This window comes from Muntiacus reevesi, chromosome 3 (assembly GCF_963930625.1).
Source record: "Muntiacus reevesi chromosome 3, mMunRee1.1, whole genome shotgun sequence".
NCBI lineage: Eukaryota > Metazoa > Chordata > Mammalia > Artiodactyla > Cervidae > Muntiacus > Muntiacus reevesi.
In genome coordinates, this window is record NC_089251.1 from 41,966,731 (window position 1) to 41,987,730 (window position 21,000).

The window sequence follows — 21,000 nt, forward strand, 5'->3', positions numbered from 1 at the left end:
GAGGAGCCTTTGAAGAACAGTGAATGCTAGTTACTGTGCTTGGTGCTTTACCCGCATGGACTCATATGTGGCACTCACAACAGCCCAGTGAGAAGGGAACTGTTATTATCCCCAGTTTACAGATGAGGACCCTGGAGCAGGAAATGGCAACCCACTCCAGTATTCATGCCCGGAAAATCCCATGGACCAAGGAGCCTGGGGGGCTACAGTCCATGGGGTTGCAAAGAGTCGGACATGACTGAGTGACTTCAGCTCTGCAGAGGCTGAGCTTATGGAGGGTAAGTCACCTGTCTAAAGTCACATACCTAGTAAGTCAAGAACTTGGGATGTGAGGTATTGCCAGGTATGTAGTACTCACTCAGTAAACATATACTATTATTTTATTATTATCATCATTAAGCACAGGGCTACTGCCTCTATAAAGTCCATGTCCCTGAGACTGTGTTATCATGGCTCCAGCAGTCTATGAAATAAGGTGTCTGATTCTTACCCTGGGTCACTAGAAGTGTGAATCCTTTTTGGTGGCATTCTAATGTTCTGAGTTGAAACTTGGAGCCTTGGTAAATTCTGGGGAAGGCAGACTTGGTCTTTGGCTACAGGAGGGCCTCTGTGCCCCTTGTGTGTGCCTCTCCCTTCAGGCTGCTCTTCTATTCTTTCCCCACTTCTGAAAAATCTATTTCTTGATAAAGGATCAGACCATTCAAGTCAAAATCTTAGAACTTGAAACATGGAATCATTTGGTTTAGCTCCTTGATTTTACAGATGCAAAAATCAAGGCCAACGTAACAAGTCAAAATCTTAGAACTTGAAACATGGAATCATTTGGTTTAGCTCCTTGATTTTACAGATGCAAAAACCAAGGCCAACTTAACCAAGATTGTTTTTGTTTCAAGAGATGTAACCCAATTTAAATTATCTCAAGTGAAAAGGGGAGATATATTCATTTTCAAGGGAAACTAGCTTCAGGGGTTAGAAACAAATGCCATTGGTTTGTTAGTGCTCTCTTTTTAATCTTAGATCTTTTGTCTTTACTTCAAAATGTGATGTCTTAAATTGTTTGTAGAGTTGGAATTCTTTTTTATGATTAGTAGAGGATATGGCCATGGGAAACCCCAGGCTACATCATTTCATATTAGTGATTTCAGATGAAACAGAGAACTTCTGTCTCCTTGTTTTAGTATATATAAATACCAGGGAAAGACTCTGATTGACCCAATTTGGATCACATGGCTACTTCTTGAACCAATCACTGAGGCTAATTGGATGTGCTATGATCAAAGACGACCTGGGTCTCATGTTATCCCATTGAGGGGTCCAGGAGAGATGGCAGGAATTATGGAGGGTTGCTCTCACCAGAAGGGCAGTGAGGTTATCAGCCTTCTAAGACCTCAGTGATCATCATGTCTGATGATAATGGCCTTTACGTAATTCCTTCCCTTTAAGTGTGAGTTTGATCTAGTGATTCACTTCTAATGTATAGAATACAGTGAAGGTGATGGAATAGTCCTTCTAACAGTATTTTACCAAAGTCTATGATCCCCCTTTTCCCTTGCTTACTCTGTTGAAGCCAACTCCCATATTATGAGCTACCCTATGGAAAGGCTCATGTGGCAAGAAGTTGAGGATCAGCTCTGGCCAATAGACAGCAAGGAACTGAGACTCTCAATCCAATAGCTCACAAGGAGCTGAGTCCTGTCATTAACCACTCACTGAGTGACCTTACGAGTGGATACCTCCCCATATGAGCCTTGAGTGAGGGCAGACCTGGCCAACTCCTTGACTATAGCCTGTGAGAGACCCTGAGCTGGATGATCCAGCTAAGCTGTACTTACATTCCTGACCCATAGGAACTGTGATGTCAGCAGTGCACATGGCTTTAAGCTGCTAAATTTTGGAGTAACTTGTTATACAACAAAAGAAAGTTAATACAAGAAGGAAGGACATTGCACAGACAGAAAAAATACACAGGTATCTGCTGCAGAACCTACTAGTACCCAAAATATCACCATTGTTCTGGTTTCCGAATGTCCTGAGCTTTCCTCATCAGACTTCCTGCCAGTTCTATCTTCCTCGCTGCCTTTAGTATCTCCGTCTTCTTCATAACTTTTATTTCTTTCCATTCTCCTTGCTGTTAGGAAAACCAGCAGGAAAGCAAAAGAACAAAGAAGAGACATATGTTGAGAAAGTAGCAATAATGAGGGCCTACTATGTGTCAAGCACTTTGCAGCCCACTTTCCATGATTAGTCTCTTTGAATCATTTCCCCAAACCCCAGGAGGCTAGTTTTATTAGATCTGTTCCACAGGTAAGAAAACTGAAGCATGGAGGGTTGACAAAACTTTCTCAAGATCACTTATCAGGGAAGTGGCAGTGATGGGACACAAACAAAGCATGTTGGTCCTGCTGCAGCATGCTGCCTGCTGGCATGCAGGTAATTGTTTTCATCCAATAATAGGCCCTTTGTTCATGCTGATGGGGGCACGGGGCTGACTCCAGCATCAGGCCTTCATTCAGAGAGGGCTGACCAGTTTGATTGTACAGTTTTGACAGAATTACTCTGTTCTTTTCTTTCTGTGCCAACAGGTAAATTTCTAACCGGAACTACTGCCAGCTAAACAGATCCCTTGGGGAGGGAATCCCTTCATCACTCTCCAAGTCAAATTGCTTCTGTGTTAAACCGAAGCGGAACATGCCAGGGAAGATGCAGTGCCACCAGCTCTCATGGGCACCTGCAATGGCCCCCCTCAATGGAGGCCAGCCAGGAAGTTTGGGGCCCAGAGAGGATGTCCTAAGCTTCCTCACTATGAAGAGGAGCCCTTAGTCTCAGCTTCTGCCACACCTAATGGGATGTGTGATGGAGTGGAGTGTTCTATTTGCAGATATAACTCTGATTTCTTCACCTGGATGGCACTGTAAAGTCTTATCAGCTGAATAAGAGAAGCCAAGAACAGAGACTAGAGACAGAAACAAACAATTTTCCTGAAACGCTGTTCTGGGCCATGTGAGTCATAGCTGAACCACCAAGGGAAGCTATTTAGAACATCACAGAGGGGACAGTCATAGGCCCAAGCCTTTAAAGGACTGCATTTTTTAGAAGGTCAACTGCTTTTTCCCTGGAGGGGATCCTTCTAATAAGGCACTGTAGAAATGGATAATTAATACTTGTGATACTCTGAAAGTGACCTGAAAAAGGAAAAAGTTTACACGGAACCAGCCTCTTATCCAAGATATGTCTCTTCCCCCCCTGCTTCGCTCTGATCTAGGGAAGAAGTGATGCTTAGCTCAAGCTTCCAGACTCCAGTTCTCATAGTCCTTACCAACCTACAGTTGCATTTCATTATCAATCTGATTTATAGAGCTGAGAATCACATTTTATCAGGATACCACTACATGAGTGGAAATGTATCACAAATTCCTTTTCCTCCATTTGTATTTTCAGTATTATAATATATTAATTACCAAAATCTTTTCATCAGGACAAACATATGGTGTATTTGTGCATGTGCCAATATCAAGCTCATACCTGGTGTGTACCTGTAGCTTAATTAGAACAAAATTGGGAGAAGGAGTTAGATGTATTGGGTCCTAAGGCAGAAGTGCCTCCATATTTCTGAACAAGTCACTCATTTCTGGTTTCTGTCCTTTCTCTAAGGAGTTCTCCCAGACTCCTCTTCCGTCCCCACTGCCCTATTTTTTTCTGTCCCTGCTTTTTGGGCTATTCCACCACCTCCAATGAGATTCTTCAAGGCCCTCTGTCTGCTGAGACTGTGACCTGCTGAGGCCACATCTTCTCAGTACTGTAGCTGACCCCGGAACAGATGAGATACCTTTTGCTCAGTTCCTGCAGCTGAGGGTATTCTTGTCAGGCTCACTCTCTGAGTTGCTAGTAATGAGAACACTGGTTGAGTGCTTAGTATATGCTGGGCTCATGCTAAGCTCTTTATGTGCTTTGTTTTCATTAATCCCCGCAAGAAGCTTGTCCCTCTTGTCATGCTCCTTTATAAATGCGGACAGTGTGGAGCAGAGAGGTTAAATAACATGCACAGGGTTGCCCATCTTGTAGTGGTGCTGGAAGTTGAATGCGGTCAAAGGGCTCTAAAACCTGTATTCTGCACCATGATGCTATGACTGATTCTAGATCTTAGCCCATTTCCTGCACAGTCCTTTGGGTCCTAGTTGTTTGGGTCAGGTACAGCAGTATCATGAGAAAAGACAGGTATTCAATAAATTCTGTTGAAGAATCTTGTGTTGAACGTCCACTGATTGTGAAGCACTGCTAATTTGCAAACCTGGGATGTGAGATTTGGTATGGAGATGAAGCACACTAGTTTTTCATGTAATGATTGGGAAGGAAATCCTTTTGCTGGCAAGAATAGTAGATCTGACCTGAGACAACATTGTGAAATCCCTGTGTGTCCCACTATCTGGCCCTTCTTGAACCTTTTCTGTTCTTTCTTTGGCTTAGCTGGCTTCTCCTTCTCCTCCACCCTGTATCTTCTCTCTGTGCTCTGCACCCAGCACTGCACTCAGAAATAGGTCACATGCACCCCAGTGCATCTTTGATGTAAGACTTATCTTCGGATTATCCAGGAGTGCCTACTTCAACATTTATTTAGTTACCTGGCTCCAGACATGCCATGACAGGTCATGGTATCTCCAACCTCACCGAGCTTATATTTTGGTAGGTGTAGGCTCACATGAGTTCTTGTAATAGGATAAAATGAAATGAGAACTCTAAAGGGAACTATATAAAGTGAGGCTGGAACCCAAGCTGATTAATACAAGGCATTGTTCTTTTCTGTGGTGATGAAAATATTATAAAACTTGATTGGAACATTGGTTGCATGGGTATGTACGAGCTCAGTTGCTTCACTTGTGTCTTACTCCTTGCGACACTATGGACTGTAGCCTGCCAGGCTCTTCTATCCTTGGAATTCTCCAGGCAAAAATACTGGAATGGGTTGCCATGCACTTCTCCAGGGGATTTTCCGGACTCAGGGATGGAAACTACATCCCTTATGTCCCCTGCATTGGCAGGTGGATTCTTTACCGCTAGTGCCACCTGGGAAGCCCTTGGATGCATAGGGATTATCTGTTCTCAAAGTTCATCAGATTGTGCACTGAAGACCTATACATTTCTTTGTGTGTAAATATTACCTAAATAAAACCTGTTTTGTTGTTATTGTTGTTGAAGAAATGAGAAAAGAAGTATCAGTAAGCAGACATAGAGTCATTCCCAAATGCCATTTGGTCAGTCATCTGTCATTCATTCACCAAATATTTCTTGAGAAGCTAATATGTATTAGGACTGTTCTAGAATCCATCAAGGAGATCCAACCAGTCCATCCTAAAGGAGATCAGTCCTGGGTGTTCATTGGAAGGACTGATGCTGAAGCTGAAACTCCAATACTTTGGCCACCTCATGCGAAGAGTTGACTCACTGGAAAAGACCCTGATGCTGGGAGGGATTGGGGGCAGGAGAAGAAGGGGATGACAGAGGATGAGATGGCTGGATGGCATCACCGACTCGATGGACATAAGTTTGTGTAAACTCCGTGAGTTGGTGATGGACGGGGAGGCCTGGTGTGCTGTGATTCATGGGGTCACAAAGAGTCGGACACGACTGAGCGACTGAACTGAACTGAACTGAGAATCCATCAATGAAGAGACAAAACTACCTGTCTTCATGGAGCTTACATTCTATCAAGATCCTTTAGCGGGCAGAGGAGAGAGAGGTTCCTCCTGGTTTCAGCTGGAGCCCCTGGAATTTCTGTTTTCAAATGCCCCAGTGATCAATGTAAAAGGGGGATTCATGAACAAGACTCACAAAGCAGAAAACAAAAATTCCTTGCAAGCTTCATAGCCTAGAACTTCTCTTTCAGGTGGGGCCCAGAGGAAGAGACTGCAAATCTTCCAGCCCCAACCCGAGTCTCCCTGTGGCTTGGGGGAGGGGAACAACAACCACATCACCGCCCCACCAGCCGCTCCACAGGCAGAAAAGACAGTGCTTCTGCCAGAGGGTCTGGGCTCCTTCTGGCACATCTGCGAACAGGGCGTGGGCTCTGGCCAAAGCCCCAAACCAGAAGGTGGAAACTCTGAGTGCTGGGAGAGGCGAGACGTGTCAATGATCTTAGAAACCAAACCTGTGTCCTTAGAAACACCGCAGAAGGGCTTGGCAGAGTGACTGGGAGTTGATGGTATTGCAGTGAATCACAGAAACTCCAGGCAAGAAAAGGCCATTTGAGAGGGGAGGCAGGCTGTTTTGAAGTCTCAAAATCTTCATTCAATAAAGGATCCAAAAGGTCTCGATCACACAGCAAAGTATCATAACATCATACATAATGAGGGAAAATGAAGCAACGCCTAGTTATTGTTAGTTTAAAATTATCTAAGTGACATATAATATTTTAATTTATAGAGATAGCACAACTTATGCCGTAAATCATATTTTGCAGTTGGGCATTTTTTCAGTAGCAACAATAAGATAATTTTACAGGAGTAGAGTTAGGGTTGCAGTTTGTGAGGCTTATCATAACATTGCTCAACTCTCTTTCCAGTTTTTGCTCTTCCTATAATCCGTTTGTTGTTGTTGTTCTTGAGTTGGCCACACTTACATTATCGGCTTCCTCTTCCATTAATTGAAAACATATAAAAACTTCCAGATGATATGGGAACTTTATTTAGAAGTTGAATAACTGCAAAGAATTAAATTCAGAAAGAGTTTCCTTAAGCCTAAAAATAGGGTGAACTTCAGCAATGTTATGAAAATGACCAAAATGCTCCAATGACCCCAGAAAAAGTGAGCACCCGAGTTCTTCCCAACACAATGGAACCCTTCACCACATGTGGTCTCATTCACTGGTTTGCCCAGGGCAGCAAACTGATCCACAAGGGCAAGGAAACAGAAAAAGAAAAGACACAGTTCAGAGAGATCAACATACTTTTGGAATCTGGAATGCTTATGTATTTTTTGTAGAAGTTGTCAAATTTTTTTGTAAAGGTCCAGAGAGTAAATGTTTCAGCCTTTGTGGTCTTTGTGGTCTTCATCAAAATTATTCAGCACTGCCATTATCACAGGAATACAGCCGAAGACAAGAAATGAACAAATGGGCATGACTGTGTTCCAATAAAACAGCTTATTTACAAAAGCAGGCTGTAGGTGGGATCTAACCCACAGGCCAGTTGTTTGCCAGTCCCTGTATTACTGGCTGCGTGACAGCAGGCCAGAGACAACTACAAACAGGAGTCAGGGAAGAAGGGCTAAACGATGGAGTCAGGGACTGCGACGCTCACAGCAGTCCCTGACTACATTTTCCCAACCTCTCTCATAGTTAAGCGTGGCCATGTGACTGAACTCTGAATAATGGAATATGAGCAGAAATAAAGTCTTCCATCTTCAGGCCTGGCTCCTTAAAAACATCCCAGGAGATCTCTGTGTTCTCACTTGCTCTTCCCTTATCTGCTGGCTGGTTACAGAGGACCCGTGGAGAACTCCGTGGCCCTGGAAGGAAGGTATGCCAAGTGGCAAAAGCAGAGAAGTAGAAGAAACCTAGGTTCCTAGATAACGGGTTTAAGCAGAGCTTCCATGCCAACACCCTTGGGCTTGTACAGGAGGTGGGCGTTATCTTTTTATTTTGCAAATTGCTGAAGTTGGGAGTTTGTTGGTAGAGCAGTCAGGGTTACTGATTGTAATATAGAATCCAAGGGTCATGTTGCCTTCAGTCACAGACACCTTCCCCGCTGCCTTCCCTTACCCAAAACCCAGAAACTGGATGCAACATGTACTTTTAAACTTGTGGCAAGGATAGGGTTGAAATCAGCAGAGTTTTTTTTTTAGTTTGGGGCTTAAAAAAACAGTCAGAGCCTGTGATCCTGCCCTAACTGCAAATTTAAGTCTGTTTTTTTTTTTAAAGAAGTTTTCAGATGTTTTATGTAAAATGAGTCTATTTGATTTTCATACCAGCTTTGTGAGCAAGGGTATTAGTTAGAACCCTTCTCAAAACTAATTTGAGAAGCTGAGACCATTTAAGCTAACTGTGAGCAAAACTGGGGAACTTATGTTAAAAGATGAGGGCATTTCCTCAGACCTGAAGATAGAAGGAAAGCTCGGTCTCAGGCCAGGCCAGGGTTCGGCAACTGGAAATCAGTCAAGACCATCTCTCAGCTCTGCCTCTCCCACGAGCTGCTCTGTTCTATAGCCCAACTTCTCTCAAAGATGGCCAAGCCCAGAGGCTGAGGCTTTTCATTTCTTCCTTTCAAAAAATCAATTCAGACTGAGCCTGAACCTCCTGGTACTTTTTCTAAAATCCCAGGAGAGGCTCAGGATCGACATGTGCACACTGCTCTATTTAAAATAGATAACCTACAAGGACCTACTGCATAGCACAGGGAACTGGGCTCAATATTCTGTAACAATCTAATTAGGAGAAGAATTTAAAAAAGAATAGATCCATGTATACGTATAACTGAATCCCTTTGGTGTACACCTGAAGCTAACACAACATTACTAATCAACTCTACTCCAAGATAAAATAAAATGTTTGATAAAATAAAGTGTTTTTAAAAGTAAAATATAATCCCAGGACAGGAAGTCTGGTTAGACCTATGTGAGGGTGGTGTCCACTCCTGGTTCAACCTGCTATGGCCACAGGTTGGGCCATCCTGGGGCAACTCCCCATGCAGGTAGACAGGACAGATATGTTTTCCTTCTTTTAATCCGATTAGACCTACAGGCAGGGCAAACATTCCCACAAGAAAAGTGTGGCACAGACCTTACTGACTTTGTGAAAGCCACCTAGATGCCTCAGCAAGGCTGGTGTCACAGCCGTCCTTGCTGTTTATCCCATTGCCCCATCTCTCACCACAGGTATCCAGCTTCCCACACAAATCAGTCTTCAGATACTTACCAAAAATGCAGCCTTCTCCAAAGGCAGCTCTGCATTTCCCTACTGCCCTTCCAAAGCTTATGCTTGCTTTGCCATGACAAGCAGGAGTAAGTTGTGGGAGAAACAGGAGGGCCGTGGATTTCTGCAAAGCAGGGTGGTTTGTAAAGTGAAAGTGAAAGTGAAAATCACTTAGTCATGTCCGACTCTTTGTGACCCCACAGACTGTATAGTCCATGAAATTCTCCAGGCCGGGATACTGGAGTGGGTAGCCGTTCCCTTCTCCAGAGGATCTTCCCAACCTAGGATCGAACCCAGGTCTCTTGCATTGCAGGCAGATTCTTTACCAGCTGAGCCACTAAGGGAAACCCAAGAACCCTGGAATGGGTAGCCTATCCCTTCTTTAGCAGATCTTCCTGACCCTGGAATTGAACCAGGGTCTCCTGCATTGCAGGGAGATTCTTTACTAACTGAGCTACCAGGGAATCATTTGGACAGCTTCTGGTATAAATCACTCCTAGACTCTAGGCTGAAAATTACCTAAGCAGTATGATTACTACTATTGTTGTTGTTCAGTCGCTAAGTCATGTCCAACTCTGCGATTACATTCATCACAGCATGCCAGGCTTCCCTGTCCTTCCCTATCTCCCGGAATTTGCTCAGACTCATATCCATTGAGTCAGTGATGCTATCCAACCATCTCATCCTCTGTTGTCCCCTTCTCTTCTTGCCCTCAATCTTTCCCAGCACCAGGGTCTTTTCCAATGAGTCGGCTCTTCACATCAGGTGGCCAAAGTATTGCAGCTTCAAGCTTCAGCACCAATACTGCCAATGAATATTCAGGGTTGGTTTCCTTTAGGGCTGACTGGTTTGATCTCCTTGCTGTCTAAGTGACTCTCAAGAGTCTTCTACAGTACTAAATAATACAATTAATTTAAAAAAATTGTACAGGTAGCAATAGATCAGGAAGTTCTGGCGTACAGAAATCTTCTCTCTCAGCACTAGCCTAGCATTGCTCTTGATACCTCGTAGTTACTCAATACATGTTTGTTGAAAGACTAAATGAATGTGTGTTTCCTGCAGAAAAATCAGAATGTATTGAACAGCAAAAGGAAGACAATAAAATTTACACATAATCCTATATTACCCCTTGAAATGTGTCCCTCATGCATTTTTACAAAAATAAGATTTTATTGTACCTACTATCTTGTTTGTTTCCTTCCTTCCTCTCCCTCTCCCTACTGTTTTTTCCTCCTTTCTTTCACCTTACAGTATTTTAGTAGTAATAGTCTAGGTAGGATTCATCTTATGATCACACTTATTTATTGAAGCTATTCTCCATTTAGGTTGTTTCCAGCTTTTCCCCTGTTCTAAATAGGCTGTAATGAATTCCCTGGCATCTCAGTCTTTAGGCATATCTTAGACTGTTTCCTTGGGTAAGTTCTTAGAAGTGGAATTCCCAACTGCACTTTCGATGGGAATTTCGAATGGCAGATACACTTGTGATGCTTTTTGCCAAATGACTTGCCAACAAAGCTCTTCAAAGCATACTTCTCCCAGCACAGTTTGAGAGTGTCTGTTTCCAAAGGCCTGAATTTTAAAAAGTGTTCTCTTCTGCTTTATAAAATGCCTTTAGGAAGCCTGTCTCTTTTTCTTGTCCAGGTGAGACTCCTGATAGGAAAGGCTGGCCTGGGCATCTTGGTACTTCAGGAGGCTGTGTGCTGGGAGGTCCGTGGGAAGCCTGTCAGGAGGGCTTTAATCTGGAACAGCCTCTTGGCTCATCAGCTGCCCTTTGCACTTCAGAAAAGGAACAGAAAATAGGAAGTCTCAGCGTTCACACCCTCTGAAGCGCGCAAACTGTTGTTTGACAAGCAGAGAGATTTCTTTTTACAGTGTTTTCAGCAGAAATCAAACCCTTTGGAGGCCAGAGGCCACAGGATATGATGATTACAGGAACATAACACTGACCAAGTGAGTGTAGCCCAAATCCAAGGACCACACAAGGCTGTCACTTGGCTCCTTCCCACCTGGGAATAGAGGTGAGCCCAAGTCTTGATTGGGCCAAGCCCTAGATGGCCAGGCTCATCACCAATACCCTGAGAACCACATTATATTATTGGTCGTTATTGGAAGTGTGCTTAGACGCTCAGTCATGTCTAACTCTTTGCGACCCCATGGACTATAGCCTGCCTGGCTCCTCTGTCTATGGGGATTCTCCAGGTAAGAGTACTGGAGTGGGTTGCCATGCCCTCCTCTAGGGGATCTTCCTAATCTAGAGATCGAACCCGGGTCTTCCGCATTGCAGGCGAATTCTTTACTGTCTGAGCCACGAGGAAAGCCCATTATTGGAAGGAGATCTATTAAAAGCTCATCATTTGGGCCAAGTAGTGGTGAAGAGAAGTGCAGAAACAGAGAGCGTGCCTGCTTGTCCCGAGTGATGCTCCAGATGTTGCAGGCTTGACTCTGCAGTGCAGCCTTAGTTCAGCCTCCTGCCCACCAAGGGGTCAAACACACACTGTCCCTCCCCAACATGGACTGCTCAGGGTTCCGCTTCAGGGTATGGAGCGGCTCCAACAGTTAGGGGAACTTGAGGCCCAGCATCCCCATCCTTCTCACTGTCCCTGCCCATTCCTCTCTGGGTCTATATTCCCATTTGCCAGCCTAACATGGAGGGTCCTTAGGGACCCTTGCCCTTCCTCATTTTATAGGGATGAACAGCCCTCCACAAGGGGGAGAGTCCCATGGGCAAGCTCATCCCTGAGAGCCAGTGACTGATAGGAATGTGGGTGGCAGGCACACCTGGCAGAGTTGGCCTTTGGCACTTGTCTTTGGATAATTATGTCATTCTTAGGTACCATTGGGCTTCCCTGATGGCTCACATGGTAAAGAATCCGCCTGCAATGCAAGAGACATGGATTTGACCCCTGGGTCAGGAAGACCCCCTGTAGAAGGGAATGGCTACCGACTCCAGTATTCTTGCCTGGAGAAGCCCATGGACGGAGGAGCCTGGTGGGCTACAGTCCATGGGGTCGCAAAGAGTCAGACATGACTAACACTTTCACTGTCACTTTAGGTACCAAGGTGGCGGTGGTTTTAGTTGCAAAGTCATGTCTGATTCTTGCGACCCCATGATAATCAGTTTACCCCTGTTCTCTTTCAACAGACTTTCTGCTGGAAGCATCTCCGTGGACCTGAACTGAAGGTCATACTTCCGGCAGACTACTGTAGCTGCATGCAGCGTCCCAAATTAACTTGACAGGGCTTCATCTCAGTCCTTCTCTTTTTGGGCCTCCAACTACATTGAATAGGCCCTTCTCTGTTTCCGCATCTTTTTTTCCCTTACCCTTGAAGTAAAATTCAATTTCTTGGAGAGTTGCCTTCATTACTCACTAAACTGGGATAATCCCTGGAAAACACGTGAAGTACGCGGAGTACCCGGCTCCCTGCCTTTCAGTGCCACTCAAGCAGCCTCAGAAACTCCCATCTCACCTCCACTTCTCATGCTGCCTCCTCCTGCTCCTGGCTTTTCTCCTGCCATACGTCCTAGCTTAGGAGGCAGGTCTATGGCAAACTGTGATTTTAAGCAGTTGACTTCATCTCCCTGGAACTTAGTTCTAAAAAATGACAATATCAGATCACTGAATGATCTATGCCTCCTGTCAGTTCCTCGTCTCACCTTTGACCTAGCCTTCCAGGTCCCACTCCTGCAGGATCAATATGCTGTTCTTCCAGACATTTTCTTTGAATTCTTCCCAAGTGTCTTCTAGAGGCGGTGCCGCACCTCCAGAGTATAACTCTCCTGCGGGGAACAGCACACCTGGATTGGGGGTGAGTGATGCTCTGGAGCCTGATTTTGTAGTGGCCACCACTCACTGCAAACAAGCAGCCACCCAGAACTTGCTTGTCTCAGTGGTACTCTCCTGGCCCAGACACTCTGCTTATACAAATTCATGCATAAGTAGGAATTTTCCCTCTGTTAAGTCATGGGTGAGCTGAAGTGGACTTTGAGCCTATTGCACTGTGAACACAAACTAACTTTAAATTTCATGGTGATGTCTCACATACAGAGATGTTCATCAAAACCTGTGTAGGGCACTCCATCTGACCCTGCTGACCTAAAAAGTGTCTGATGTTTTTTCTTTGCTTAACCAAGGAGTTACTTTTTTTGGAAAAGAGAAAGTCTTGCCCTTTTCTCCTCTAGTGCCCTGAGTGGGCTGTCACAGTTTCTAGACTGGATTCAAAAAAGAAGTGTGTGCTCTTTGGGTTAAAGATGAAAGGCATTCAGGAGAACTGAAGGCGGTTAGAAAGCAGGCAAATGCAAACACAGTCTCATAATCTCACATCTGCAAATGACTGAAAATCTACCCATAAAGTAGGATGTGACAACCTGGCTGAGTAATCAAAGCAGGAGTCTGCTCAGTAAGGAAAATCTTAAACAAACAAACAAACACCCCCCACCCCCAAACCCCTTAACAAACAAAAACCAAAATAAACCTAGAAAACCCAAACAACAACAGTAACTACAAGATTGGATGACTGCTAAGGCTCTTAGGACTCCCCAGAATTACCGCTGAGCAAGCTCATTAAGGCCTAAGTGGTCGTTTTCCATCTGCCTGTAGCTGTTGGAGGCACTCAGGTGGCTCGTTGGGATAAGCATGCTCTGTCATTGCTGTTTTACCAGCCACTAATCAATCTCTGTGACCCAGCGCCGGGAGGAGGGTCAGGCACAGAAACCTCCCCTGAAGACTCAGCCGAGACGTTAGCCAGAGTCCCAGCTCCCCCTCAAGAACGGCCTGGGGGAGCTGAGATGGGACACCGCTGTCTCGGGCCACTCGTCACCCTTCCCGAACTGGCGATCACTGAGTCTCCTCTGAGAGCCCTGCCCAGGATCCCGACAAGCAGTGAGGAGCAAAGCCGCACTGTGGACAAGCACTTAAGCACCCCGGACTTGTTTTTCTCATTGCCAACGTGAGAACCTCGCCAACTCTACCACCCAGGAGGTACCAGAACTGCTAAGCTGAGGTCCAGAACATAAACGATCAGGTGAGGGAGCCGTTACCCTAACAGCCACCACTTATCAAGCTCTTATTACACACCAGGTGCTATGCTCGGTGCCTTATGGACCTCCTTTTGCTTAAGCCTTACATTTGTCTTGCAAAAAAGAGTCGTGGAAGCCCCTATTACAGAAGAGAAAAATGAGGAATGATAAAAAAAAGAGTTCAGACTTGTCAAGACTTACACAAAGAGATCATGGAGCTGGTAAGCAGGATTTGAATGCCAATCTCTTTCCTAATGCTTTTCTCCTTTGCACGGTACCTCTGAGTGGGGACAAACTGGTCCCCTAAAAAATTGTTGCCAAATACAAAGAAGGCACACTTTATGGAGGACCAGTCAAACCTTCAGATGACTGCAGCACTGGAAGATAGTGTAACTGTCACATCATGAGAGACCCTGAGTTAGAATTACCCAGCAAAGCTGTTCCTAGATTCCTGTGTGAGATAATAAATGATCATTGTTGTTGTAAGCTTGTACATTTTGGGATTATTTGTTGCCCAGCAATAGATAACCAATACTGCATTTGTTGACCATTCATTCATCTGACAGACATCCATTCATTATTTATTGTGACACGCTCCATGCCACATGCTTAGGGTGCAGTAGTGAACATGATCAGCATGGTACCTGCCCTGATGGAAATGATCATTTAGCAGGAGAGATGAACATTAAGCAAGCAGACAAACAGGTCAAAGAACATTGAGAGAGAGGAGGCACCTTCTTTAAAATTAAGTTGTTGGGAAAGTTGAAGAGGAGACATTAAACCTGAGGAAGCTAGAACCAGAAAGTTCTGGCATTTTCCTCTTAATGGCCTCATTTTTTGCTGCCTTGAGTTCTTCTGGAAATGACACAAGGTATTAAAGAAACTAGAAATCAAAATGATGGAGAATTCTTATTTTTCTTATGGAATGAATCTCCCCTATGGAGAAAGTGACCTTTTGCTAGGTGAGTGCTTTAAAATGCCCCCTGGGAAAGCTGGTACAGTCAAATAGCTGTGCATTAGGAAAGGAATTAGAGAGATTTAAGAAGCAACCAAGGAGAGGGTTGGAGAAGGCTAGAAGCTAAAGAGGGACTTGGGGAGAAAAATATCTAGTGAGGATTTTTATTCCCTTCTTTCTCATGTAAAGTGTGGTAAAACGCTCTTTCTCCCACTGGCCATTCTTGGCCAGTATAATCTCTTGTCTTTGAGGATATGACAAGAAGGACAGAGGAGAATATGCCTGCTTTCAAGAATGTCTTCAGGCGAACCCCAGACTGTTCACATGAGACCAGCCACTTACAGTAATGTTGAATAAATATATAAACGCAGTGGTGTTAACCATAAAAAAAAGAAAGCTTCAGATCATCATGGCAACTCCCAGTGCTGTGGGGGCTGCGCTCTCGATGCTCATCAGAGGCATCGGTGCCCTGCTGACAACTGCGCAGAGGTTGCTGAAGGCAGGGCCCAGGCAGGTGCTACAGTAGCTGTCAGCCCTGGCGGCACCTGGCACCATGCCTGGCACTCAGGAGCAGCTCAGAAATGTTGGCTGCATGCTTCCCGCACGGCCACTTCCTTGTCCTTCAATGCTCTGGGGAGCAGGGCTTACAGGGGAGCGGGGCTTACAGGGGAGCGGGGCTTACAGGGACAGGGTGTGGGTTGCAGCCCCTTGTTCCTAGATTCAGCAATGGCTCCATTGTGCTGGGCCTGGGACAGTGTGAGTGACAACACAGATCTGACCACATAGTTGCCACTTTCTTCTGAAGCTTGCCTGTCTTCCTGAAACAAACCCCCTGGTGGACTCTTTTTTTATGCTTCCTCTGGGTAAGTTCTTTCCCGTGGGCGTCTTTGTCTCTTCTATGAAAAGGCTTCCACTTCTCCACTAGCCTCCAGAATGTGTCTAGACTTTCCTGAATTTGAGAGTGAACATGGCTTAGGTTCAAATAGGAACTTCTACTACCTGTCATATGCATATGAAGATTGAGACCAAACATAAGCCCATCAGGGTCTGATGTTTTAGACCTGCAATGTCCAATATGGTAGCCATGAGCTACATTTGGCTATTTAAAGTTAGGTTAATGAGGAAATTCCTTGGTGGTCCAGTGATTAAGAATCTGCCTTGCAATGCAGGGGATGTGGGTTCAATCCCTGGTCTGAGGAACTAAGATCCCACATGCCATGGAGCAACTAAGCCCATGTGTCACACATACATACACAAGGACACATACAAAAAGTTAAGTTAATGAAAATTCAACAAAATTTAAAATTTAGTTCCTCAGTGGCATTAGCCACATGTGAAGTGCTTAATAGACCCTGTGGCTAGTGGCAACCATATTGGACTGTGTAAATTATATTAGTAGATAGAGCCTCCCCAACACCACAGTTTTATTGAACAGCCTTGTGTTTAGAGCCAGAACTCAAAAAATGGATTCTGCTATCAAAGAGCTGGCCATTATGTATACACAAGAAAACTATTCATTCAAGATAAACAGAAGTCTGTCTCACACATGGGTTAGGCGCAAAAGTCAGCATATAAGGCAAAAATAGCTTCATGTCAAATTTTCCCTTGAAAAGTCCCTTAGGAAGGGGTCACTTGGGAGATGAGCTCTCAGTGAATTCAAGACCACAATTTTTCATCCAGTGATAGAGCAGATCTTTGTTTCTTTGGCTGAGCACCAGAAAGATGTGATTTGCCGTTAAGAGCAAGCACGAGGAAGATCAAAGATCTCTCTGCACATTGGCTCTCTGACACAGCAGGGAGCCAGAGAGCTCAACTGTGAGAGACGCAGGAGACAGAAGCACCTGAATCACATGTGCATCCTCGGGCCCTCTGCTCCTTCAACGGGGTGGGGGGGGGGGGCAGGTGGAATTGCCCAAAGTGGTTAAGTCTTCTTTTTCTCTATATGGTGTTTTTTGTATTGTGTTGTGTTTTGGTACCAAATGTGTGGAGGTGAAGTTGAATACCTGAAATGCATTTACAATACAATTTCCCCACATACATTCCATGAAGATGTCATTTTCTTTCTTCTTCTTCTTTTTTTTTTTGGTATTGTTGTGGGGCATATGGGATCTTAGTTCCCCGATCAGGGATGAAACCCATGCCCTCTGCAATGGGAGTGTGAAGTTTGAACCCCTGGGCCACCAGGGAAGTCCAGGCCATCCTTTCTTTGCCGGGGGCATCATTAGAGAAAGGGTCTGCTCTCCACCAGAGACTCATGTGTTTTGTAATTAAAGAATACCAGGTTTCTTCTTGAACTCCTCCTTTGGGAGGCCAGAATCTCAACTACAACACTGAATCCCGGAAAATACGACACTAGCCCCTCAGATTGAACCTGAAGTTGGTCTGTGTACTGGGGTGTTTGGGTGTTGCACAGAGAGCAAGGGGCATTCAGGCCGTTGGAAGCCCAGCTAAGGCCCCTTAGACCCAGATGCCCTCCTGGGTCATCCCAGTGGACAGGTTGTGTTCCTGGGAACTCCTGTCACATGCACTTCTCTGCCCATTCAGTCTGGCTCTATATATCGACAGTCATCCTTATGTGTTATTTCATAGGTACCTGACCTGTCTTTCAGTAAGATCATAAATTCTTCAAGGGCAGATGGCATAGGTCTTTTATCTTTTAATAACCCACACTGTCTAACATGGCGCCTTCATATAAAAGTGCTCTGTTTCTCTGCAGCTTCATCAGTTATGAGTGATCCTCTCAGGAAGTGAACTAATGTGTAGACATGTGCTGTTAAAGCACCAACTATATGAAAAGGCCAGGATTTGCCCTTTCAATTTAGCAAGCTGAATTTTTAAAATCATTTACTTAATTTTGAAGTTGAGGATTGCAAGGGGATTCCCAAGTCAGGAATTTACATTTGTAAAAGCAAAGATAATGTTAGTTTCCTTAAAAACCTCAAACTATAAGGTAATCCCAATATTTGATATTAATCAAAGCCTTACCAAAAAAACAGCATCTATTTCCAGCCTCCTCAAACAAAGAGACTATGATCTTGTGTTCGTACAGGTGTGTGTTTTTTTAAAAAATGAGGGATTAAATGAATGGTTAATTAGAATCTTAGAATAACAGACCACAGGACTCTAGGAAGACTCTCATTTAAAAAATTTTCTTTTAAGTCATATCTCATTATGTTGTATATTTCTTCCTTGTTCACCTTTCACAGCATTAAAAATAATTTTATGTTGAACTAAAGGTGATTTTTATTGCATTAGGAGAAACCTATGCTTTCTAATGTTGAAACAGCTATAATAATTCAAAGTAAAAAAAATCCCTGAGTACATTTTACAAACATCATTCTACACATTGTCTAATACACTGCTAATTTTGGCTAGATTTTAAATAAAACAGGCTTCAATGAAATGATATGAAAAGTATGTTCCAGTGAATTAGACAGTTTCAAGGATTAACACTTCTAGTACTGCTTCTTACAAAATCATGCAGGATTATTACAGAAATTGGTATCATGATTATTTTAACTCTGGCCTTATCAGCTGTAAGAAATGCTTACACCACTGTCACTGCTGGCTCTCAAAACACACTGTCACAAGTGTCATTATTTCCATTTCCCAGGGGAAGCAAATTAAGACTGGAGATTCAAAGTGCCCGTCTGAACACACACAATATACACAATATATCCCCGAGGTCCAGATGGTGGTTCTTCCTTCTCACCCTCATCACAGCCTCACTGCTTCTCTTCCCGTTCCCAGACTTAACTGTTCAGGTAAGCTTTGATCATGTGCATCTGTCTTTTCAGAATTAATGACAGAATACTGACAGAAAGGGAGGTGCTGGAGTTAATGGCAAGTGTTTCTTATTGTTCTTACTCATGAAAGCTTGGAAGATCCATCATCCCCAAGGTCTGTGGCTGGCTTGCCACTGCCAGAGCCTATTATTTAGAACTGTCTGTGTTGTCCTCTCAAACAACAAAGCCTGCTTCCCGTCTGTGTTTGCTCACCTCATCACCATCTTTCCCTGGGAGATGGAAGGGTGTATCAAAGCAAGAGAAAGCGTCAGTGGCTATTTCTTCCCCTTCTCTCTCTAGGTTGAGTATTGTTTCAGCACCTTGTATATACCTATGTAAATTCATGATGAAATATATGCTTTCCAAAGCAGTTCTTTGCCTTTTGCAAGAGGCTTAAAAAAATCATTGTGAAATTAACACAGTGATCAGGAAACAAGTTAGGCATGATTACTGGGTACAACTCAGCTGCTCTTTGTGAAAGGGACACTTGAAATTTATTTCCAAAATGCTGTGAACAGCTCAGCTGGGGCATTATCACTTGCCCTCTACCCTCTTTACAAGTTACAAGCCACCTTGTATATTTATGTTATAGAAAAATCGGGCCCCACCCTGGCAATTCTGCAAATGAATAATTAATTGAGATGTTTACCAAGGAATGAGGTAAACTTCCCCTAGAACCTTAATCTTTCTCAGAGCACCTGCTACTTAAAACAGGTGTCAGGGTCCTTTGGTGGCTCAGATGTTAAAGTCTGCCTGCAATGCAGGAGACCCAGGTTTGATCCCTGGGTCTGGAAGATTCCCTGCAGAAGGGAATGGCTAACCACTCCACTATTCTTGCCTGGAAAATTCCATGGACAGAGGAGCCTGGAGGGCTCCATGGAGTCACAAAGAGTTGGACACGACTGAGCGACTAACACACACAGAGGGTTCTAGTGAGGTCCTAAAGCCACCCCAATAAGGAGGGTTCTTACACAACTCTGTTGAAAGACACTTCCTTTTCCTACAGTGTTTATAGTGAGGGAGGGGTGGGAGTGAGGAAGGTTAAACCAGGGGCGGGGGGCATGGTGGGGCGGTGGGGAAATACATAGCTGTAAAGTTACAATGAAAGTTGCGAGGTGGTTTTTTTGGCAAAGAAAGAATGCCCCAGTGTTCAAGTTTTCACAGAAAGATACCCACAGATCAGAATCCCACAGCCTGGCACAATTCAACAGCTTGATTCAGTGAATGTTTATGGAATTCTCAAAGGCAGAGCTGCTTAGTTTGGGACCTGGGACCACTGACACCATCAAGGAGGTTTTTTTTGTTTTGTTTTAAGGATGTTTTTTAAAAATACAAACTCCTGAGACCTACTCCAGACCCATTAAAACATAATTTTCCAAGGTGAGAATGAACTTTTACCCTCTAAGGAGGCTTCTGGGGTGATTCCTCAGCATACGGAAGTTTAAAAGCACCAGGGTCTGTTTTATTCATTGATGTGTTCAAGCATCTAGAACAGCAATTCAAATACCTGCTGAATGAATAAAGGTTCTTAAGTGTCTGTGGCACTCAGAGACTCCAGTTATAAATATCTTCTAGACTAATTCAAAATGCTGTCATAGAACAAGGATACTGTTGTATCCCACGGGGGCAGAGGAAGCTCTCCTATCTCTGCCCAGCAGCCTCAGCAAATTATTCCCACTCTGACAGGGCTTTCCCTGCCTATGTATGTGCATGCCAAGTCGCTTCAGTCGTGTCCAACTTTTTGTGACCTCATGGACTGTAGCCTACCAGGCTCCTCTGTCCATGGAATTTTCCTGGCAAGAATACTGGAGTGGGTTGCCATGCCCTCCTCCAGGGGATCGTCCCAACCTAGGGATCAAACTCAAAGTCTCTTTATATCTCCTGCATAGGCAGGCCAGTTCTTTACCACTAGTGACAACTGGGAAGCCCTTCCCTGCCTGTATTTCACACCAAAGACTGTGACAAAGACCAGCCTCACAGCTTTGCTTCCTTAAAAAATAAAGATAAAAAAATAATAATAATAAAGGAAGGAATTAGTAAAACCAACTAAGGAATAAGTGAAGTCACTGTCGTGTCCGACTCTTTGCAACCCCATGGACTGCAGCCCACCACGCTCCTCTGTCCATGGGATTTTCCAGGCAAGGATACTGGAGTAGGCTGCCATTTCCTTCTCCAGGAGATCTTCCTGACCCAGGGATTGAACCTGGGTCTCCCGCATTATAGGCAGACTCTTTACCATCTGAGCCACAGAAAGTGAAGTCACTCAGTTGAAGGAATAAGTAGGTACCCTAAATCCAGCATATTGAGTACATTTTCTTTCCTAAACCACCCATAACTAAAG